We start from the raw sequence: 25,313 nt of genomic DNA, 5'->3' as shown, positions 1-25,313 counted from the left end.
ATCAAGAAAGCTCTTTCCACATCTAATCAAGAATAACTACACAGGAGTATTTATTTGCTAAATTAATTTGAGAACATAACAGACTTACAAAGATCTTCATTTCTACTGGGATGACTTTATCTACAATTAAAATCTGCCCTCACCAGTAGGCAAGGGCACTGTATCAAAAGCAGATAGAATAAAAACACAGAGGCACGATTCGTAATTGGTTGGTTGATGGTTAGCTATTTTCTAAATAATAAGTGTAGATTTGCAGGGAAGGGGGAGGGATGACAGCGTACGATGCTCTTTTCTAATAATACTACTTTTCAACTGACTTTATCTGTAAAAATTAAAATTTGCAGACTACTAAAAATAAAACTGACCAGTCTTAAAATATTAATCACATTGGTGGAAAAAAACAAAAGAAATGAAGAAAAGTGTCACTCGAGTAATTCAGTATAATTCTCTTGCTTTTGAAATAATACATTAATTTGTTAATTATAAGCTACCTGGAGTTAGAAAATAGCACTTTTGGTATCTACATGGAACAGTTATATAAATGCAGTATCATTTTTACTTAAGCTTGAACCAACTGTACTTATCTGCCTCGTGTGGCTTTAGCCCTCCAAAGAAATGTACTATACTGTATCTGAAATGCTAATTATAATATTTACAGGGAATTTTATCTAAATTTTATAAGTTAATTTAAACAATATTACCATTATCAAGGGGTTAACTATGTTGCAAAAAAAATTTTTTTTAAATATACCCCAAAGAACAGGAAGAAAATATTCTCCATGCGTAAGATGGATTTTGAGGTTTGATTGTGAACTTATTTCCTTTGTTTCTGTCGTATTGCTGAACTATAAAACCATGATCCTGAATAACCCCTTCAACTGGCCTTCTTGAGCTACGAGGGCAGGCTATGCGAGCATGTTACTGAACGAGAAATCCCTAAGCCATGCATATAGGGCACATGATAGCTCAGAATTTCTAATATCAGCTGGGCTTTCAGTGGACATTTCTTGTTCCTGGACAACTTACTACTCTCCTAAAATGACTTTCAAAATCCACCCTGATCACACTCTCAACAGATAATCATGACTTATGAATTGGGAAGGAAGGGTCAAAGTGGTCAGCTTTCTTCTGTGCTGTTTCAGAATTCCTGGACTGTATGTCCCACTGAATGACTTACCAAAGGTAAGTGGCCCAGATAAGTAACCCCTGAACATGTTTATTCATGAGAAGATTAACATGCCCTGTATCTACCTCTCAATGTTGTTCTGAGTTAACAGATGCTATAAAAGTACAGCTGCACTGGAAAAGATCATGCTTAGTGAAATAAACCAGAAAGAAAAGGGAAAATACCGATGGTTTCACTCATAGCAGGAGTATAACAGTCCAGGCGAGAAAATAATAGTAATAATGAACAGCTATATACCAGAGACATTTTATGGGGGTGGAATGGGGAATAGGATCAGAAACAGTGGGGGGAAATGCACTGAACTATGGTGATGGCACATGGGTGATTTGGTAATGGGAAGCCCACGGGGATTACAACTGAGATGGAAAAATGCACAAAATGATGTAAAAATAAGCTATTATATTATTTTTAAAAAGTATAGCTGCAATCTGTGCAGTGTTATATAAATATGAGTTATTATTAAAGTAAATATATTTAGAGTTTTATAGAATCAAATGAATTCTGTATGTTAAGAAGAAACTAACAAAAGATGACACCCTTAATTGTTAAGAATTAGGCTTCCTGAAAATAAGTTTTAAAAAAAGAAAAAATAGAAAGAATCCATGTCAACCCTAGATTTTTTTTTAAATCTAGAAGTATGAAGTGAAATGTTCATTATTAATAGCTATTACTCTGTGATAGTTCTAACTGAATAGAACTGCATGTAGAGAGAGGAATACTTCAAAGAACTCTGGACACTTAAAGCTCTCTTGGTACCAGAGTTCATTATGAGTGACTGAGACTCTGCATGATTTCCTAAAAGTGTATCACTTCAAAAAAAAAAATATTCTTAAATGTATATTGTGGTATACTTATTTAATTTACCTTGATACATATGTTAATATACTCCTGATATGTATGTTAATATACTCCTGCTAAGTAAATACTCCATGGATAAGATAGCATATTTTTGTTCAGTTCTCTATCAGAGCATATAACCGTACATAGGGTATCTAGTATTCATCAGACAGTTAAAGAAGAAGCATTTCTTAAGTATCTGTTTTGGTCAAGACACTAGGCTGTAACTCTCTTTAGTGGTTTACAAACCAGTTTACAGTCTAGTTAGTTATACAGTCATACAGGACCTCAATACAAGGCATTTATAAGAGGCCCATTAATAAAATAAATCCTCACAGAAAAAAAATACATTATAAAAGAGAAACTAATGGAGGCATTCTGGAAGTATTTTGAAATGGTGCTATTTTATTGGGTCTTTAACAGACTTCAATTGGAAGAGAAGTGGGGCGCATATAATGGCATGCAGAGGGAATAACTTGAACAGGAGCAATAAGAAGTTTCAAGAAGAATACAGGAAGATTTGTGATAACTAACTACAAGCAGATTTTAAGGACAATGTAAATATTTAGGGGTCATCCTTTACCTGTGGAATGGTAAATGGAATGTCAATGATAAATGTTCCCTTCAATACAAATTACACTATGGTCCTATCGTCAAAGACAACTTACTAACTAAATAAGAAGTCTTCAGTTTTTCTGGAGTTACACATTTGTTTTGGGATCTGATAGCACTTGCAAACCTTCTTTCTAGAATACTTACTATGCAGACATTGAAAGCCTTAAACCTTATTTCAGAAGTCTAATAGCTTTCTCTGAAATCTGCATCTGCACCCAGACTCAGAACCTCCAGTCAAAATGACAAGAATATTTTGTGGAGAGTTTGTTCATGTTTTTGTTCCAGGATATCAAGGAGCTCTTCCAAGTAAAGCTCTGAGGAAAGCATTAAAGGAACGCTTGAAAAATGAGAAATTATTTGTCAATGTGTTAGAGAATGTGTCTGTCTGTAAGATATTGTCTACTGAATGACAACATTTGCTATCTTAACAAAGAAAACTTTGATCACAGAAGATCACATTAAAGCTTCTATCCATCCTGGAGAACACACATTTCAACAAGTCAGGTCTGGTTAAGTTAGCCTCTGATATAATCATTATACAAATCAAGATATCAATGCATTTCACCAAACAACCATGTGGCCACAAAAGAGAGATGGTTATATCTGGGCACCAGTGAGGATATATTTGATTATAGAAAAACACACTTTTTGTTCTCTCCCATCTGTCCATTGTCCATCCTCAGTGTGTGTGTATGTGTCTGTATTTGTCTTATCTATCTTATCTAATCTCATGAACACATTAATTCGATGTATTCTGATTGATTTATTTAATTATTGACCATCATTTTGAGTCCCTAGGTGGCCAGACTGAGCTGACCTTGTTTTAGCTGCTACTTAATCTATTGCTCTCCTCTTGCTCAGCATCCCACTATCCTATTTTGCTTTCCTACCGATTTTCTCATATTAGCCCCTTGTTTTCACCTGATCTGATCTTTTGTATGTCATGCTGAAGAACATGGCACTTAAGGGACCTGACCTCTCAGGGTAGGCCAACTATGTATTAATCTCATACTGACTTTTTTCTTTTGCATATTTTTATTAAGGTGATCTTGCTATTCACTATTTTGACAAGTTATCTATATGCAGTATTTTGTATTGAGGTAGAAATGAAGTGTATTCAACTCTACCATTAAAGAAATATTGTTTAGAGAATCACTTTTGGATAATACTTAGCAAGAACAGAGTTAACATCCACTACTGTGTAAATCCTTTCTTTTGTCTCTCTAGAGCAATATAGACTGATGAGCTCTGTGTGGCAATTTAAAACAAAGAAACTCATGGGAAGGTTTTAATCGTCTCATTTTGGCTTCCATGAGTTACTTAACTAAATTTAATCTGCTTATTTCCAGACATGTCTTATTTTTAAGTAAAAGTTACTTAAAAACATGCCTTGATTTCTTTGGGTATGGTGGGGAAGGAGGGAAAATGGCTATGAATCTAAAAGACACCCTTCAGGTCTTTCAAGGCAAGCATTATAATCTCAAACTATATTGATTGCTATATGAAGAGGCTTATAATGGAGTGTTCCAGCTATATAAATGTACTGATAGATAAAGAGGCTTCTACATTTTCCTTAAGAACTTTTATTAGGTACTTAATGCTTTAGATATAGGAAAGAAAAGACTATTATATTTCAAATGAGAAGATGATTGACAATAAAAGGTTCTAATCTATCAATTGCCTAGATTAGGATGGGAGACAAACTTTCAGGGAAAGCTCATGATAGTGTGCGTAAAATGACTTAACTCTGTAGTACACATTGCCCGTAAATAGCAACTCACTAGCATACCACAGCTCACTCACTTAATGAATTTAAAATGCCAACCTTTGATTAAAATTATGAGTGAATTATCCAGATTTTAGATTATAAAGTCCTTGCAACTCTTCTTGAATTATGTAAGCCATGGATTTAATTTCTTTCTCCTTCCCCAGTGACAGTTAAGAATAATATAAAACATGGGAAAGGAGGATCAAACCATGAGCGACATCTGAAATTTACTTAGAATGACTTTCAGTTTAACACCAGAGAGAAAGAGAAAGTGAGAAACTTTGACTAACATAAATTGATATTATTTTCTAAGAAATGCATCACTAATCCTTCCCTAGATACCTACAGTAATACAGTTTTGTTTTCTTCTTTTGTTTTATTATAACATCTACATTGATGTGTTAATACATTGATGTGATGGGCAAGACAGGAAGAGCATTAGTAACTTATACAAAAAGCACTATAAATTGCTAGCTTGGCAAAAAAAAATTCTATGCTTTTTCTGTGGCTAAATACAGTTGAACATTTAAAAAAAAAAATCCCACTGGTTTTAAAGTGAGTCCCTGAGATTGGCATGCCATCTCTGCTGCTTACAGGGTTACAACCTTGGGGATCCTCTTAGCCTTAGCTTCTATACATCTTATTTTTCTGCATTATGAATTGGAATACCAATATCCTTCTCCAAAACCTGTAGGATTAAATGAAATACCATTTGCAAGCTGGTGGCTTAAAGAGTGCAAAGCATGTTTTAAAAGCTTCACTACAGCAAATATCATAAGTAGCAAAAGAGTATAAGATGCCCTATAGTATGTGATTCAGTTTACTTTAGATTTTTGAAAAAAGCTTCATTTCTTCTAGGATTTATTATTAGAATTTAATAAGTTACTATACTAAAAATTGAATGAAAATACTCAATTAAATTTTTCATTAAAAACTAAAAGCTGTGGCCCTCCCTGGTGGTGCAGCGGGTTAAAGCACAGCACTGAGAATCTAAAGCCGCCTCTGCATGAGTTCGATTCCCGCCTGCCCCGGAGGAGACCATATGGCGTGGCAGACCTCTCCTGGCCCGTCCGCTGCTCCCCTCAGCAGTGTACTTCATTGATCTGCCTGTTCTGTTCCCCACTCTGTCTCTGGTGAAGCCTCTCACCGCCCCTGAGCCTCTGGCCTCAGTTCTGTATGCACAAATAAATAAATTTAAAAAAAAAAAGAAAACAAAAAACTAAAAGCTGAAACTGTGAAAGATTTTATACATTATACATATGTTCAAAAGGTAAGAATTTCTGGCATCTCATTTTAAAGGTAAAGTTATTACAAGAAAGTTTAGAAGACAAGAAATAATAAATGGTTCTATTTTAGAACCATTCCTCCAGTTCTTTAGCTGGAGGAAAAGATCGAGTTTACTCATTTTTTGTGATTGAAATATCTAAACAGCTTCTCACAAGACAGCCAATCAGATTATAAATACTTGAAGTTCACAAGTGGTGTTGCTCTAAGTGTTTTCAAAGAAGTACCAAAATTATAATCATTTAAGGTAAAATCTTGTTCAGACTAATTAAGTCAGAATCTTTGGGGGTGGACTCTAGGAATATAAGTGTTAACCAACACCCCATACGTGATTCTTGCACACAGTTTTACAAACACTGATTCCTGGGGAAGACAATCCAAAAGAATATGTCTGCCTACTGACTCTGGGTGCTGGCGCTGGGTGATTGGCGGCTTCTTGCCTTCACCCCTTGGAGTATGCATTACAGCCTTGTGTATTGCAGCATGCCTCCTAAAGCTATTCCACGGTTACAGCCTTGGAAAAATGTGTTGTAGTGAGTAATAAGCTCTTGGCCCCATCTGGCCTGCATACATGAGTGAATACAGACGAGGCTTCTACATAAAGTTTTGAAATTTGGGGTGTGTGTGTGTGAGAGGGGGGTAGAACTTTTTCACCTGGATACCCAAGGGTAAACCTCATATGTTCCCTCTCTTGTTCACTAAAACTGCAACCAAGCAAGCTGGAGTGGTCTGTCTTTCTTGGTCTCCTCCTGACATCTGTTTAGAAGGTCTGATTTGTGACCCACACTGATTTAGAACAGTGGCTTTTTTAACCCTGGGTGTACAATTTACAATCACTCAGGAAACACTAAGTATACTGGACTATGGTGACGGCACACGGGTGAATTGGTGGTGGGAAGCTCATGGGGATTACGATTGAGATGAAAAACGTACAAAATGAAGAATGATGTAAAAAGAAGGGAAAAAAGTTAAATTAAAATTGAATATATATTTTATATTTATAATTCATATTATTAAAATATATGGACATTATACTTGTCTTAAAATTCCCCCAATTGATTCTAAAATGTAGAATCAACATCTTTGAAGCAGTTTGAACCACTGCTTCAAAACACTCTAAGATTCTCTGCTTCATCTGTCAAGGAAGGGTTAGCAACATAACTCTGGACCTCCCTAGTGCACAGGGCTTAAGTCACAGCACAATGAAGCTATCCACAGCCATTACAGCACGAGTTCGATCCCCAGCCAGGGCAGTGACCCACATGGCGTGGCAGACTCCTCCTGTCTCATCTACTGCTCCCCTCAGCAGAGTATTTTAATCTGCCTGTTCTGTTCCCCACTCTGTTTCTGGTGAATCCTCTCACATCTCCTCACCTCTGGCCTACACCTCAATTCTTGTATGCATAAATAAATAAATCTTTTTAGAAATCATAATTCTGCCTTTCTATGTAAATGCCCAGCTGGGTCTTACTGCTGATTAGGATCACCCCTGACCATCCACACTCACTATGTTGCCCATATCCACAGAGATCAAATATTTGTGTGTGTTCCATTCAACTCCACACCCAATCTGGGACATTTTGTTTGCCCCAAATAAAACTGATGCTCAAAAGATTTTTTACTTGGTAATTATTTTTTTTATTCCACTACAATTTCAAAATTAGTCACTTAGTACACATTTTTTGATTGGATATGGGTCATTAATCTTTTTAACAAAAATAGCATAAATTGGGTGACATAAAAAGTAAAAAATGTATTTCTTATTCTAGCAACAAGGAAAACCAAGAGCAAATTACCAGCAGATTTCAGATCTGGTCAGAAGCTATCCTGTAATTAGCAGATGATGGCTTCTTGTGTGTCCTCCTACCATACAATGGGGTGGAGATCGTGGTTTAGACCTCTTTTATGAGTGCTAATCCCATCTGGAGGCTCCATTCTGTGACCAAATCACCTAACAAACCTCCTAACAGCATCACCTATGTGACACAAACATTCAATCCATAGTAGTCTCTATGACTTTAAAAAAATATTTATTTATTTATGCATACAGAACTGGGGTACAGGCCAGAGGTGCAGAGGCAGTGAGAGGATTCACCAGAGACAGAGTGGGGAGCAGAACAGGCAGATCAACAAAGCACTGCAGAGGGGAGCAGTGGGCAGATCAGGAGAGGTCTGTGGTCACCTCGGGGCAGGGATAGAAATCACACTAAAGTGGCTGCGGCTAGCTTGCAGTGCTGCGTCCTAACCCATTGTGCCACCAGGGAGGGCTCAGACCCTATGACTTTAAAAGACTAAAAATATTATATCTCCATTCTAATGGAAAGCCACAATGATAGCTGAAGCAACCTACTCCCTTCAGTGAAGTTACAATTTAAAAACTGACAATGTTATTTTTTTACATCTACATAAATTATCTGTTCATCGACTATCACATGGTTAAAAAGAAGTGATGTCCACCAAATTTGGAAGGTATATTTGAGATATATAAGCACAATATGGTTTACATGAAATTCAAGTGTTGGGGAGCACTGTGAAGAACTAACTACAAGTTATCCTCCAGAGCAGCTAAGATGCAATCAGAAGCCCATGTTATTTGCACAGAGGAAAAACAGGATATGTGTATTAGGACGGTGTAGTCAGGGAAACAGAACAGTTCAAATATGGGTCAAAATCAAAACACACATGGGCAGAAGCTTTGAATGGTAGGTCTCAATTTGCAAAGAAATTCTTTCCTCAAACAGATAATCCTAGGTGGTTTCAGGATAAGCAGTAATAGACATCAACTTGAACAATGGCTATTGTTTCCCTGAGTACAACTGTGGAAACACTAGAAATTTTCTGAGTGACATGAGTTTTGAAAGAAAAAACTCTCTTAACAAGGAAGAGAAAATTGGTTCCCAGTAACCTCTGTGTAGCTAGCAGCTGTCAGTCAGGACTGACTAGCCAATACAAAAGCAAGAAATGGTCTCAGCCTATAATGACTAGTTAATACAGGAAAGAAAAAAAAAATCAAGTTACATTTTTTGAGCTGTTATACAAAGGTTGATCTTTATATTAATTTATTTACTTCATGTTAGCTTTGAATTCTTTCAGCCTCAGGAAATGTGAGGGTAGTACAAATATTAAAGGGATTCTTTAATAATGATAACTTTGCTTCATTAAAAATTAACTTACGGGCCCTCCCTGGTGGCGCAGCGGGTTAAAGCACAGCACTGAGAATCTAGGGCCGCTTCCGCATGAGTTCGATTCCCGCCTGCCCCGGAGGTGACCACATGGCGTGGCAGACCTCTCCTGACCCGCCCGCTGCTCCCCTCAGCAGTGTACTTCGTCGATCTGCCTGTTCTGCTCCCCACTCTGTCTCTGGTGAGGCCTCTCACCGCCCCTGAGCCTCTGGTCTGTACCCCAGTTCTGTATGCACAAATAAATAAATCTTAAAAAAAAAAAAAAATTAACTTACTTGGGCCATCCCTGGTGGCGCAGCAGGTTAAAGCACAGCACTAGGAAGCTAAAGCCAGGAGCTGACCCACATGGCGCGGCAGACCTCTCCTGACCCAGCTGCTGCTCCACTCAACAGTGTATTTCAGTAGATCTGCCTGTTCTGCTCCCCACTTTGTCTCTGGTGGATCCTTTTACCCATCACACCTATAGCCTGTACTCCAGTTCTGTAAGCATAAATAAATAAATCTTAAAAACCAATTAACTTACTTATGTGTAACTATTGACTTTTTAAAAAATCTTTTTGCTACTACCTCACTTACTTCTCTCAATAATTCCTTGAGCTCTATCAGACATATTCATTTAAGGGAGAAATTAGTATACTTTCAGAAGACTTGGGTTTTGTTTCTAGGAATATCTTTACCATTTCATAATTAAGGATCTTGGCAAGTTACTTCCCCTTTTTGGCTTTTTTTTTTCACTTATAAAGTTGAAAAAATAATGTTACTTGGAAGTGCAAACATGATAGGGCGTTTTGAACAGATTTCTAAGTAAAGGAGCTAGGCACAGGAGGTTCAGTTAGTCCCCCCAAGATAAAGAATTCAGTAAGAAAAATTATCATGGTTAAAATATAATTCTTAAATTCCTCATGAATGCATTTCCTTATCACAAATACAGAATACTGGGCAAAAGATTTCTAACATCAAATCAAGTGAAAAAAAATTGAGATTTATTATCATCTAGAAAATTAAATAACAGGAAAGAAAAGCTTTCATATCTCAACCATACCTTTGGGAGAGAAAATATAGCCACATGAGTTTATATAGTCTGAAATAAGAAGCAGAAAACCTAAATGAAAACTGAGTCCCTCTGCATGTATCACCAGACTTCCACCATGGTCAGAAACCATGATCCGTCACTCACCAAAGCAGCCATTCAGCAGCCTCTGGACAAACCTCTAACTTGAAATGACTAAGACAGCGGCAATATTCTACATCACATGTCTATTATTAAGGACTAGAGAGCCAGAGAATTTGGTAAAAAATGAAATATGACAACATGGCTATTAGAACTCCCTTTAATCTGAAAGACTGGGAAAAAGCTATCAAAAAGGGAGAAAGAAACAAATTGGGACAAGTAACCAGGGAGATTGAAAACAGTGGGTCCTTCTAAGGAAACATCAGTGCACTTCTCAGTTGAACTTTGCATCTACATTTTGCTCTGACCTGATGTCTAGCAAAGAGAGCTCTTTACCAGTCACTTCCCTGTGGGACTTAGCATTACATAAACTGCCAGCAAGAGTAACAGTTAAATCTCCAGACACGAAAGTTACTGTGTGTAGCAAATTAGCAGTGGCTGAACACAGTTGGTCCAAATGGGTCATAAGCTCGTGAGGTGGAAAGTTTCAGAATCAATTTGTTCTGTCCCCTAATTCCCTTGCTCCCCTTTCAGGTGTTGCACCAGAGAGAGCAGCAGATGCACCACTAACAAACAGCATCTGTCCTCACAGTTCAACATCCTAGAAAAGGCAACTTTAACCTAAAATCAAAGTTGAATCTGACTTTCTCATAGTATCAACATATGTAAAATTATATGGAAAGGTTCAGAAGCACTAAGTTTATCAAATCTCTGTATAAATTTACTGCCCATATAGTATATGGTTTAAAACTTTGGGAGAACTAATCACATATATTTTATTCATTTTTATGAATAAACATCTTTTAAACAATCCTTAGAATAGGAACTTGGGTAAGGCCAAGTGAGGGTATGGGGTGGGTTGAGAGTTAGTGAGAGGCTAGGGTATCTATTATGGAGGCATATAAAAGCCAGAATGACTGGGTAACAGTAGGTTCCCTGCTTCCTACATGGACAACACGCTCTAGCATGCAGGTAAGTACCATAAATTTCTGAGCAGGAAATGCTGTGCACTCAGAATTGTTCCCAGGTTTCATAAGGAACAGTCATTTCCCTTGTCATTTAGTCTTCATTCATAAGCTAAATAAATCACCTGGTAGCTGAGCCATTATCTCAGGGGATAGGGAATCACAATAGCTGAAGACAGTCCTCTCCTTCAGGTCAAACTGTTGCTGTTTCAGGTGCGGCTTTTCAGCTAGGCTGTACCTGTGAATCACCTGGAGTCCTTATGCCCTATCATCTGGTCACTGTGGCTCCAGATTTTGAAGAGGGACCCAGGAATCTGCAAACTGAAAAGCTTCCAGGTGTGTCTCATCTATGTAGTCTGTGATCCTCAGTTTTCCTCTTAGTCCGATCTAAGAGTTCCTCCAAAACATTCATGACCCTGTGGCATCTCCTCCAAGTTGCCGCAATTCTTCAGGTCACAATCTCTTGGTCTAGAATTCTGCCGAGTTATCTACTAAAATGTAAATATATGTATACACACACACACACACACACACATATTATACTTTAAAATATATGTGTTATGGGCCCTTCCTAGTGGTGCAACGGGTTAGAACACAATACTGCAAGCTGGCCGCAGCCACTTCAGTGCAAGTCTGATTCCCTGGCCCCAGAGGTGATCCACACCTTTCCTGTCCTGACTGCTGCTCCCCTCAGCAGTGTACTTCGTCGATTTGCCAGTTCTGCTCCCCACTCTGTCTCTGGTGAAGCCTCTTACCACCCCTGCACCTCTGGTTTGTACCCCAGTTCTGTATGAATAAATAAATAAATCTTTTTTAAAAAGAATTAAAATATATGTGTTATATACTCATTATAATTATGTATTTGTTTAAAATATTAAACATTGTAAAGGTACCATGTTTTAGACATTATATATTTTATACACATTCGTGTGACCTATATATTATAAATAATTCCTAAAAACTATTATTCTATTTTATTTACTAGGAGAGAATCCTTAGTTTCCCCTTATTAATCACCCAAATGGCGGGCCTTCCATGAAGTTCATATTCTATTCTTTTCTTCCACTTTTTACTCCCTTACCCCCAGAAAAGGGTCAACCTCTCTAGTTGATGAAGCTGGAAGATAAAACTGAACCTATCCTTTGGAAACTGTCCTTCCTGCACAAAAGTAGTTTTTGGACCTAGCTGCTAAGGGATGATTTTATCAGGGCAAGCTCTGCCCTTGTAGGGATTGCTGTTGGTACCCAGTGAAACCAGTATCTGCCTGACTTCAAGATAAAGCTCTAGAAAATCCATGCAATAAAGACTTATACCTATATCCATCAATAAGCTTTACCAATAATATCATATTTAAACCTCTTGATGGATCCCAAATAAGGGGTGGACCTAACAGTTCTTTATCTTGAACTCTGTAAGCTTCTATAATACATTAAAAGATACCTGTTAGGGTCAACAGAAGACAGGCACTTGTAAGAACCAAAAAACTTAATGGAGTATAAAATACAGGGAATGGAAATACAGTGGAAACGGAGAGTCCTAGGGATGCTAAGTCAGGAGGAGGACAAACCCACCCAAGGGGAAATTTACATTAGTTTTCCCACCACCGGACTTACTGTAGATTGTTATAGCTTTATGTTCTCTTTAACAAATTAAATAACTCTAATCACTTTGATCTTTTCTCTGGGATATCATTTATGTTGAGAGATATAAATCCATGTAATAATTAGATTTAATCATCTTGCAAGTAGGAGCCACTCAAATATTGACTCGTCAACTTTCCAACATTCCAACATTTTTTTTAACATTACAGTACAAAGAACTATTCCAAGTGCTATAATTACATTAGTCATAATGTTTGACCTCAATAGTTTACAATGTGATGAGAACAATGGACCAAAAATAAGAAATGTAATAAAAGATTCAAGCAATAAGCTAAATGAGCTATTTCTCTAAGGTTACCAAAGCCTTGATGCAAAAGGATCTCATGCCCAGATCATATAAGTGCCATCCAGAAGATAGGGTGAAGGTCATTGCTACTGCCGGGCTAATCACCAATCTTGAGAAAACTTCACTGAGCTTTATTTTTTACCAGAGACCTTCTCTGTTCTTTTTAAAAGACTGTTGTCTTTACTGCATTTCTTTTAGTTATAAGCTGTGAGATATTCTTTATTAAAAATAAATTTTACTTTTGCTATGAAATGTCAAACATGAATAAAATGAGCAACTTTTTCTTGCAGGGAATATTATAAAAAGGAAAGATACTAGTTCACCATTCCTTTGACAAATGTGACAAATGCAATAAGCTGGTTGAAGCAGTATTTCTTCCCAAACCAGTGGCCTCTATCACAATTCTAATATAAGCAGATCAATGGATCCAAAGAATATTTTTTAATAATTCCTTCAATGATGTCATAATGTTAAGGGTAGGTGTAATTACAAACACTGTGAAAGTAAATGTCATTGCTTTTTACTTCTAAAAATGCAACTGGGATTTCACTTGAGTCTCTAAGTAAGAAAGCAAACTTGGCTCTCGGTTTACAAAACTCCTGGGTTCATACTAAGCAGAGACTGGAAAAGCGCTTTTCCATTTTTCTCCTTGCTTCCCTGAGTGTGTCCCATTATGAAGAACACATTTACATAACTCTGTTCTGTAGCTACAGGAGCATGGGTAAAAGAACAGTGTTCCCAGAGACAGCAGAACACTCAGTCAGTCAGACAGGTATAACTCAGGATGAGTTTAGGACTTACAGTTAAACTGCAAGTTTTAGGTCCAATGAAATTGGCTAATGCTAATCTTAGCACACACAGGAACACAGAACATAGGAATCTGTTCATTATCCGGCATTGAAGAGAGACGATCCATGACAAAGTGCCAAGAATTGGACTTGAAATCACAACCCCTGCCAGTTCTCTTAATATGTATCATTAGCCAAGTCATCTCATCAAACTGTAGAGACTATAGTTGAGATGTTACCCCTAAAAAAGGTTTTGCTGAATCTGAAGCATTTAGAAAGAAGTGCAGGTACATATTGCTGTAACAGAAGAGAGTCAGCATTTCCTGGGCAAGTACAGAAGTGATCAGCTCCACAGTTCTCAGCACTCCCCTCTGCCCAAGGAAATCATCGCCACTACACATTACTCTTGTTTTATAAGAGGGGAATTCTACCTTCTAAAAACACCAGAGCCAGGTGCCTTGTTGACATTTCTCTTACTTATCACCAGAGACTGACAGACCTCGATAGTACTCAGACTACATTCTGATTTTTCTCTTCCCATTAGAATCTTAGGAGAGCGTTCTGGGCATCTATCTGGCAGTGTCGCTTATGAAGCAAATTTTTGTCACCATCTTCATCACTCTCATCACTAACATCATCACCACAAGCCTTTACTAAACCCTCCATGGAATAGATATTTTTTTCTTTCATTGCAATAAGACCAGCTCGTAAAATTTAACAGTTCTGAAGTGTGCATTATTAGGAATATTCACAACTCTATGAAGTCGGCATGAGACCCTAGCTCTCCTGAAGCCAGGGAACCTATCTGCCTTATTCACTTCCAGGCATTCTGCATTTAGAAAAAATCCTTGGCATTTAGGGGGCATTCCATGCACATTTATTGACATAAATGAGCATGCTTCATGTGTCCAAGGAGGTACAGATAAATCCAAAGCTATGGATCTAATTCTTACAAAGTGACACCTGGGAACGTTGCCTAGGAAAGAGGATATGTGCTCTTTGACATGGCGTGAATTGTTACTGCACCTCCTGCAGAGTCTGCGTGAGCAATCGTGGACATTGGCTCATAGTTCAAGGAAAAGGGCACACAGAGAGACATCGTGATATTTTTGAGCCTGACTTCCTGCTTGCTGGATTTTGTTCTTAATAATGCTTTTAACCTGTTAATGTTTCTTTCTATAATGATGAGCTTACCACTGCCAGTAATGAAGTTAGTAATTTTGGCCAGCATATATTCTGGGAAAGAAGCTTTGGCATCCACCCAGGGAAAATAAGGGGGGAATGTTTAAGTTTCCAGAACCAGGTGAGCCTACCCCATATACAGGAATTTATTATAAGGGACAAAGAATAGTTAATGAAAAGGACAAAGAGTTAGGTGGTTGAGTCTTAGCTTCTGGGAAAGATTAAAAAGTTCACCTCCTCCTTGGTGCATGTTAAACAAAGCACAACAAGAGTTTACTTTAGAACAACACTGTAAGTCTCTATTATATTTGCTTACTGAGTGGTAACGATATAGAGACTATGTAGCAGAAAGACATAAAAGACTCTTTGAGTAAGGCAACAATAGGGAATGGAATTAAAAGATTAATTAGACAAAATATACCAAATGAACAAATGACCACATTCACCCATGTCTCACACCAGTAACCACTACTTGATGTTCCCAGCAGATTGTCACCCCCTTTTCCATCTGCTTCTAAGAAAATGTAACGCATCACCTTGTACTGTTCCGCTAAATATGTAATCAAAAGCTGATGTAATCATTATTCTTGCCCGAAAAATACTGTGTAAATACGAAAGCTTACTTCCCCACATTACATTCAGATATGCACTCTTGAAGTCGTGTCTGTCTGTCATTCATTTAGCCGAATCCTTATCCACCTCCCTCCAAGACACTCATCACTCCGAGGTCCAGTGCTCCCCACTGTGCCGGTCTGTGGCAGTGAATAGACTAACATTTATTTCTTCGTTAGACGGACACTATGGTCCCCTTCTGCCTGTAGCTATTTAAGGAGGGAGCACTGCATGCAACCGCCCCCCCCTTTCTTCTTCATCGATAAAGACAACCAAGGATTCATTCTGCATGGAATACCTGCTATCAACAAAGAAAGAATTCAGGTTCCTTCTGGGGAAGTTCAAATATTACTATTTCTCCTTGCTTTGTGTGAATAAATTTTAACCAACTAAAATGTATTAGCTGATAGTAATGCAATGACCAAGTTTACATTTTTGCCTTTAGTAATGCAAAGAATTTTCTACTTCTTCAAAAAAGTAATTTCTGCAAATTTGTATGAAAGACATATTGAAAATGACCCCAGTAACTTTCAGAATTAAAAAAATATATATGAAGCTCCTTTTTCCTCTTTTCTTGCTACTCTCCTTTCTTTACTTGCTCCCCCATGGGTATCTGTTTCTACCACCAGAATGTGAAGCAGCCCATATTGCTTCAAATTAATGAACTCTGCGGTATTATTACTCAGTATTATTACTCCAGTCCAATCAATAGATGTCATTGGAGTGCAAAGCAGAGTTGGATGCCTGGGGTAATAGGTATTTCTCTATCTTCAACAGCTTACCAGCTTACAGTGCCGAGCATGTTTTATATATATATATATATATATTACCCTACAAAGCAACACAACAAATCAGAAGGCACAGTGGTACAGGAGAAGGGAGAGATGTGGAACTGAAGCACAGGGGAGGCAAGTGGAGAAGGTGGGTCAAAGCTGGCCCTGAGGGAGAAGCAGAAGCCACAGGGTTGTTTTCTTTCTTACAATGGTAACTCAATTGATACATCCTTTTTTGGGGAATATATTCTTGACAATTTTACTGTTAGCAGTCACAATCTCAAATTTTAAGTTTTGAGAACAAAAGTCTCTTTCTGACGCAATAAAGGAATACTTTTCCCCTTGTTCTCAAATAATCAACCACTTTTATTGTATGAGTGTCCATACTTTTCCTTTGTTATAGGTCTGGTAACTCAGATTAGTTTACTTCATTTTAGTACTAGATGGAATGTATCTCTGATTTTCTCTAATAAAAATTAATGAGCTGTATTTTTTTTTTTACAAATGAGAACACAACTGACTATTCCATACTACCTGCGATTTTTATTAGAGTAGCATTTTTCTAAATCGGGCAGGTTTTTTTAGAAGATAATCTCAACATGTGAGAAAATGCTCAGATGGGGCCCTCCCTGGTGGCGCAGGAGTTAATGCATAGCACTGAGAAGCTAAAGCCACTTCCACATGAGTTTGATCCCCGCCTGCCCTGGAGGTGACCACATGGATGGCAGACTTCTCCTGACCTGCCCGCTGCTCCCCTCAGCAGTGTACTTCATCCACCTGCCTGTTCTGCTCCCCATTCTGTCCCTGGTGAATCTTGTCACCGCCCCTGCATCTCTGACCTGTACCCCAGTTCTGTGTACATAAATAAGTAAATCTTTAAAAAGAAAGAAAGAAAATAAAAGAAAATATTCGGATAATTCTACAGCATTAACTATGAATTTACTGCTGCATGATGGATACTTGACCATGAAAAATAAAGAGGTGCCAGGGTTTCAGAAAGAGGCTGACATGTCTGATTTATAGAGTTTGTGCAAAAGCTGGAAAATCAAACCTTGTACGTTCTGTTTGATGTAGTAAACTTTTGCTGCAAGTTTTCTGTTGACAGGCTCATCCTGATTGATTTTTACATTCTAATGCACTCTCTGCCTCTACCACCCCCCAATATTGTTTGAAATTCAAAATTAAAATCACTCGTCTAAAGAAATGTGCCAAGTAAAATGATCTAGGAAACCAACAACAGATATTTCAGCTTAGAAAAACTGTCAAATTCAAAGTTACTTTCATAGTTTCTCCCCAGAACAAATGTCCATTTATTAAGACCCTTTTCAAAAATATTTTGGAGTAATCAGGCCTCTAGCTTCATCCCTGCTCCCTAGAGCTTACAAAGAAGGGCCTCCTAGTATGTGATTTCAGTAACACACCACCTTTCAGGAGTGGGAATACTGCTATGAACAAGCAGGAACTCAGCACCACTTGAGGCAGCCATTAATCCAGCAGATCAGCCCTATCCTCTCATGTTCAGGCCTCCCCTATATAACTGCACACTCTACAGTGCCTACGTCCCTCAGTCCTGCCCCTCCAGACCTAGCAGTGAAAGTTTTCACTCTGCGGTTTCCTTTCCAGACTGTGTGTTTCCTAAGGGATAGTGTCCATAGATGACATCACTCTTTAAAGGATTAAACTGCAGACAAAATCCCAGTGAAATCAATGCCGACTTCTAACAGCATTGTGTAGATCAAGTTTAATCTGATTCAGAAAGAAGATATAGAAAATGGATGATTTTCTTCAAGAAATTACTATAATCCCCTTGGGTTATTTGAGTGTCTCTCACTATTTAGAAAATAGCTTGATAGATTCCTTTGCAAAAAGATCACTTGATTGGAATGTCCAATTCTATGAACTACACCTCCCATCTGGGAAAAAAAATAAGGAAGGTAGATGCTATTTTCATCATAAGAATCAACTACTATGAGCTCAGACTCCCACAGAGCAGCTCTCAATATTTTCATTTTCAAAATGTATACATAATTTTTTAAAGCACTTTCTCAGCAATTCAATATGAATTGATATGTTTTATTATAATACTTCATTCTTTTGGCAACAGTCTGGATTCACTGTATACATTATAGAATCCCTCCTTTGAATAACCAAATGTTTCTCAAAACATTTTCACTGCCTGTTGTAAAATGATACAAAGCTATTCCTCAGAATCAGCATGGAAAGAAGCCTTTAAACATAAGTTTGTTGAGCTCTATATTTTCCCAGAAACCTCAGTAGACAGAAAAGGCTGAGTCAGCCAATTCAGTACAAATCATGAAGAAATAATTTCCTACAATAACAAACAGTGTAATCAAATTTAAATGTTGTTTGGGGGTTGGGACAGGAGGAACCCTCTGAAAGAACTCTGCCTAAAAATGTGTTAAAATACAAGTCATGGGCATATTCAAACTTATTATTACATAAATAGCATATGAACATATCAGTAAATATTGCACACTATATACTGTGTTGTATACAACGTAGATACATATTGTGTTGTATACAATGTAGACACATATTATATGATTATATGCTATATATCATATGTTATATATTTAGCCACAGAGACTGTTCTTTGAGTTCTTTTTCCACTACAGAGAAGGAAAAAGGGACACAGAATTAGGACAGGAAAAACTGCATGGATTCCAGATTCAAATTAAAGCCAACAAGGTATAGGGGGAAAAAATAACACATACGTTTCAGACTTACTATTAATAGAAATCCTTGACATTCAATTCAAAGTGAGCATTCTCTGTAAGTGAAGATGGTGTGATATTGCACCAGTGGTACCTCACCAAATATTTATTGTTGAGGATTAAAAAGTAGTAGACATATTGGGCAGTCTGGCATCTAACTACGATGTCCCTAGAAAGATAGCATTATAAGGCAAGATTCAATCCAAAAAGAAAATCAAGTGTTTCAACAAATGGGTTGTTGGCTACCTTGAGGATTCCTAGTAAAATAATTTATTAAATGTCAACCTTTTCATATTATATTCATTAAATACTCTTCCATTAATGTTTTCCCTTCCCATTTACTATAAAATACATTTTTTTTTTGCAATACAAATCAAATATCAAATTCTGGTTTAGAAAAGAGGAGTTGTTAAAAAGAGTATAAACTATAATCAAAGATGTTGGTTAATTACTGGATCTAATCTCCACTCTGAAGCTTAGGAAACCTGTCCTTAAATAACTGCTTTGATGGCATTATTGAAGAGCAAGGGATATGTGAATCTATGTCCTAGTAACTAAATGTGGGAAAGTTTCTATTCTGCTTGGAAGAGGACCAACAGAGAGCTCTAAATAGAAGCAGCGTAAGGGCTCAAAAGACTGCATAATGAGGTCTCTGCTCCATCCAAATTCACATGACAAATGTCTGGAATTTCTGGAAGTCTGCTCTTTTGACCACTGTCAGTGGAATGAGAGCCAACTCCAACCTGGGGAACTGAAGGTGGAGCCTCTACCATTCATGTGATCATGAGCACGTCAATTCTCTTCTGCTTACAGTGCTCGCTTCCTTAGTGTTGATTTCAAGCACAAATGAGATGAAACCTGTGGTGTATAAAGTGCAAGGGAGCAAGCTTAATCAGTTTGGAGTAAAAGTTTTAGAAACTGTAACAAGTCAGCAGTTATTAAATTATTATCTGTGTGCCAGTTGTTCATAGTGAGTTTGCAAACCTGATGATCACTTGGAGTAATGAGAGTTAAAATACACTTTGCTCACATTCAAGTATTGTATGTAGATTCTTTAAAAGAAACTGCAAGAAAAGGAAAACCTGCTTTTCCAAGTCCTTTAGACTGAGAGTAAGGTACTCTTCTGTTCATCAGAGCCCAGGTGATCGTAATTCATTCAGCGGCGATATCAAAATTGCTGTCCCCTCTGAACGCACTAGAGAAGCTGATTCATTGTACAGAGTCTGCAGGCAGAAATGGTTAGAAATTGTAGCTGGAAGTGAATTTTGATCATGATTTCACACTAGTAATGGTCATCTTCATAATCCTATTTGCCACGTCCCCTCCCGCAGTGCCTAAGTGAGAAATCCTTAGAGCTTGGCACGGTCAAGGTACCGGGCACAGGGGAGGAATATGTGGCCCTCCAGGAATAAAGGAATGGCTGATTCTCGAATGGTCACTGTAACTTTTTGATTTGTTTCCTGATTCTGCTGACACACAACGTACTAAACCAAAGAAATGTTATGAACACTGTGCTTCGTTCTAATGATATTCTTGAAAAGAATGTAGCCTCCTCTGTTCTCCATATTGATTTAACTCTGAGAAACTTTTCTATAACCTATTAATCTATTAACTCCTGTATACCAGGTGGCTTGTAAAAGAATGGAGAGAGTAATTAAAAGGATTAGCAAGGCAAAAGTGATAGGGTATTTGTTGAGCATCACTGAGCCTTGACTACACAATGGTTTCTCAGGGCCCCAGGTTGGTTTCGGGCCCCTGATGACATCTCAGAAACAATAAAAAAATGTATTATCTGTCACGCTTCTATTGAAAGAATCATTGTACCCCAATATTTGCTTGCCAAGAAAAATTGTATAAATGCTCTGTGCTCTTAAAAATAAATTACATTCAGATATGCACTCCTAGAAGTCGTGTCTGTCTGTCACTCAGCCTCATCCTTGTCTACCCTGCGCCAGAATTGCCATCCCTGAAACTTGTCTCCTGCTCCTGCTGCGCTGGTCCACAGCACCTATTTCATAAGGATCTTTGCCAAAGTTTTCAAGGATATCATTTATTCTGAATAACAGCGATTATTCAAGAAAGTGGGGATTAAAAACTGCTGGACAGCACATATGATTCATGTTCATTCATTCACTGATTCCTTCTTTTAGTTCTATAGTATGCACTATGTGAACATTGGCAGCAAAAAGTTACAGAAAATACCTATGAGTTCATTGTTCAGTTGTAAAATCAAAAATGTAAGCAGGACACCAAAGTACCACCATCAGTGCTACCATCATCAGTGACAGGAAAGAAGTATAGACGCCACAGAATACTTGCAATTTTTCTAAGGACATCTTATCTTTTGTTCCAACTGTAGATAATGCTCTAGGGTTGTATTTTTCATGGAATAAAAAGAAATGTGGTTGATGGAATTGATGAGAGTACATTGTGCTCCCATAGTTTGTGTAACTGATATACCAGGTGAGGGGTTATCTCCTCACCTCACATTCTAGGCCTTAACTTCAAAGATGGAATAATGAAAGCATGCAGTCGACAGCACATGTACACTAAGCAACTACTCTAGGCCTGGTTGATACCCAATCTCAGTATTTTTTCCATCCACAAAAGGTCACTGCTATAGAGTTGCTTCATCGCTCACAGAAATACATTTTGTGCTGCTGGATTCATTATGATTAAGAAGACTTTCTGGGAGAAATAAAAACAGTTACTGAGTTCTGAGCTTGTGCTAAGTCAAGCCAGATCCTAAACCACTGTTCCTTACTATTGAACTTTACAGGATTGATGCTATCCTTTTCCATACAACTGCTGATTTCAATCGCTCTCTCCTCAAGGACAATGTCATCTGAGGAAAAGGACTCAGAATTAAAGGGTCAGAAGGAAACTACAAGTACTTTGATTCCTCCAAACTTCAATTTGCATTGGTCATTCTTGAGGGTTATTTTTGTAAGTTTAAACAGGAATCCTTTTTAAAAACACTGTATGAGTGCAAGACTACTTTGCTAGAACAGATACTATGATGTACCCCCCCAGCCAAAACACCTTCAGCTGCAATCTAGAAAAATGTGTGGAAGAGTTGATTTAAATTCACAAAATAGTAACCAGTTATCTTAGAAGAGCTGATTTACATTCACAATATAAAATATTCACAATATAAAATATTTCAAAAACAATATGTTATGCTGGAATAGTTATCAAAATATTACAAATAACTACAAGATAGCAATCTATGTGCTTCTTTATTAATGTAATAATATCATTATTGAGCAACAGATCTAATAATGCCCATAATTATTAAGTGGTAATGAGTAAAGATGACATTTCAGGATATCTTCAACAATATGATATGAAAAATCTACAATTACTTTGGTACTTAAAGTAATAGTGTAGTTTATCAAATTTCATAATTGAAGGAAAAGCTAAAATTCATGTAGAAATTAAAGAAAAGAAAGATACATTATTTTTCTCATTCAGGTGAATAAGTCCCAAGTAAAAATTTCAGGTTTCTCACAGCATGATATCATGATTCTCTAAATAACCCCATACAGTTCACAAAACTGTTGAGCTACTAACAAGGAGGCTTATTTTACTTGACTATTAAAAAAAATAGTCAATTAGCCAATTAGTGTTATTTCTCAGATTAAAAAAAAATGTATGCAGGGCCCTTCCTGGTGGCGCAGTGGGTTAAAGGACAGCACTAAGAAGCTTAAGCGACTTCCCCATGAGTTCGATTCCCGCCTGCCCTGGAGGTGACCACATGGTTTGGCAGACCTCTCCTGACCTGCCCGCTGCTCCCCTCAGCAGTGTACTTCATCAATCTGCCTGCTCTGCTCCCCACTCTGTCCCTGGTGAATTCTCTCACCCTCTGCATCTCTAGCCTGTACCCCAGTTCTGTATGAGTAAATAAATAAATCTTTAAAAAACAAATAACGTATGCAGACCAACTAAACCACTGAATTAGCATTCCAGAAACAAACAAACCAAATTGCAACCAGATGGGGGTGTGAGCCCTCCAGTCTTCCTTGACCACCCAAGTTTTGCCTTACTGATGTATGCTATCTTCCTGGCTCCCATAGCCACCTCTGATATGTGAAATTTACCACTCCATGATAATTTGCTTCCCAGAAATGGGGAGAGAATTCTATTTGAAAGCCCATTGTCTCCATCTAACTTTCAGTCCTCTAATTTCAGCAACTGACTCGCTATGGCTCCTGGGAAGCCTCTTGCTTTGGTAAATAAAGTTTTATTGAAACACAACTACGTTCATTTACTTATATACTCTGTGTATGGCTGCTACAATTGCCTCAAATATATCCTCCTGAAATTCATAGGTTGAAGCTCTAATTCCCACGAAGTGATCTTTCAACAAGACAAAGACAGTGTTCAAGCAGATCCTGCCCATAAATTATTTGACAACTAGCCATCTCACCCTCAGAACATCAACCACATTACTGGTAAGATGGAGCTTGTACTGCTTCATCTCTGGGTTATTGACATTTAATATGACTCATTATTATATGTAAATTATGCTGAAGTATGAGGCTATTTAATAGGCCCCCAACGTGTCAGCTCTACTTTTTGGGGAACATCTTCTCTTTTTGTGAGGACACAACTTTCTGAGAAGAAAGTGACACTGAAAACACATCCTGCCCCAACATTTGGCCAAGTTATTAGTGCCATCCATAAATTTCAGAAGACCCTTTTTTCAAGCTGATATGGGTTATGATGGAGACTAGATTGAAAGGGGAAGTCATTTGATGTAAACGACACACTGGTTCCTGCAGGGCAAGTGCACCATTCTGATCCCAGTAAACAGCACATGAATTTTCTGACTGAAGTTTCTCTTCCTGTCATAGAATGCCACACTGGTATGTGAGCTCAGCTCTCATAACCAGAGTGCATGCATTTGTCCCTACGCGTGTGTGTCTGTGTGTGTGTGTTGCACATGCTCAGATGTGTGAAAAAGAAAATGATGATTCAGCTTTATAAGGAATTTATTTTGAAGAACACAAATCTTATTTTCTACTGGCAAGTTGTCTACATTGTCCCTGTCTGAGACCTTACAATGCAATGATATCAGTTGGTTATTTGATTTTAATCCTTCCAGACATGGATTTCCTCTTGAGTTTTGAAGAAAAATTAGGAACTCCGTTTATTTCATAAGAATGTCACAAACACCCACTGAGGTAACTCTATAAACAACTTGCTTTGAGAAGGACAATGACAAATAAGTCCTGTCTTAAGACTAATGACGATGATGGGGATTCCATAGTCCTGAGCAGGTGGGAAGTTTCCAAAACTGCCAAAATTTTGATGGAGAAGTCTTAATACAATTTAGGAATTTCAAATATCAAACAGGCTGCCTTAAAGAGAAACTTGTTGTTGGAGAAAGTAGAACACTGACCAAAGGAAATATATTTTTGCTTAATTATAAAAGTGATCCTGAGCTCCCTAATGAATAAACAAGAAGGTTTCATATTACCTTCGTAGTTAGCACCCCTCTTCCCCAATCAACTGCCTCAACTTTCAATTACTTGCATAATATGAGTTTCACCTAACCATGTTCCCATAATAGTCACACTTGGCTGTAAGCTCCTTGTGCCCTGGAACTCTGTTTTATTTTTTGGGCTCTCTACAGTAATTTATATTAGGCCTTGCTGTTGACAAATGCTTCATGCTGTTCATTAACAAAAATTATAAACTGAAAATGCTACTCAAATACAGGTTAGATGCTGTGACATTGCTAATATAAGTGTGGCTCCTACAATCTTGTCATCTCAGAACTGAAATAGGGAATTATATTGATTTGCTTAAATCCATTTCTATGTTGCTAAATATAGATGCCATCTTGTCTTTTGACTTTCCCCCCACCCCGGCATGTAAACTACAGGGAAGGTTCTATTTAAGGAGTTGAGGAAGGGAAGGCTTGTTTTTCAAAATACTTCATCATAACCAGGCAATCATTTTAGATTAAATTCTTTTAAGTGCACTTACCCAAAAGCACTTACCCAAAAACTTTTGGTAATAAAAGACCCTTAGCCAATGTCCAGTGATCTATAAGTCAGAGTTAGCAGGTTTCTTTGTGCAAATTAAAATTGTGATACACTCATCAAAAGAAAAAGAAAATGGTAGTAAAGATTAAATTTGCAGCTGCAGGGTAAAGAATTCCTATACTTATTTTTAGGCTATGTCAGTGTGACTAATTTTTTTTGAGATAGTGTACTTTGAAAGAATTAATGGGAGATAAGCTTTAAGAATTGATTATTAA

At 37.5% G+C, this 25,313-nt stretch overlaps 1 protein-coding gene across 1 annotated transcript in view; it reads right to left on the bottom strand.

Moving 5' to 3' along the window:
* Positions 1-25,313, bottom strand: part of KCNH5 (potassium channel, voltage gated eag related subfamily H, member 5) — a 258,103-nt gene that overhangs the window by 14,408 nt on the left and 218,382 nt on the right. The gene's annotated exons all lie outside the window — the stretch shown is intronic.

This window comes from Condylura cristata, unplaced genomic scaffold, assembly GCF_000260355.1.
Source record: "Condylura cristata isolate star-nosed mole 26May11 unplaced genomic scaffold, ConCri1.0 scaffold00013, whole genome shotgun sequence".
Lineage (NCBI taxonomy): Eukaryota > Metazoa > Chordata > Mammalia > Eulipotyphla > Talpidae > Condylura > Condylura cristata.
The sequence above is the reverse complement of the archived record's forward strand: the minus strand, read 5'-3'. Positions and strand labels throughout refer to the sequence as shown.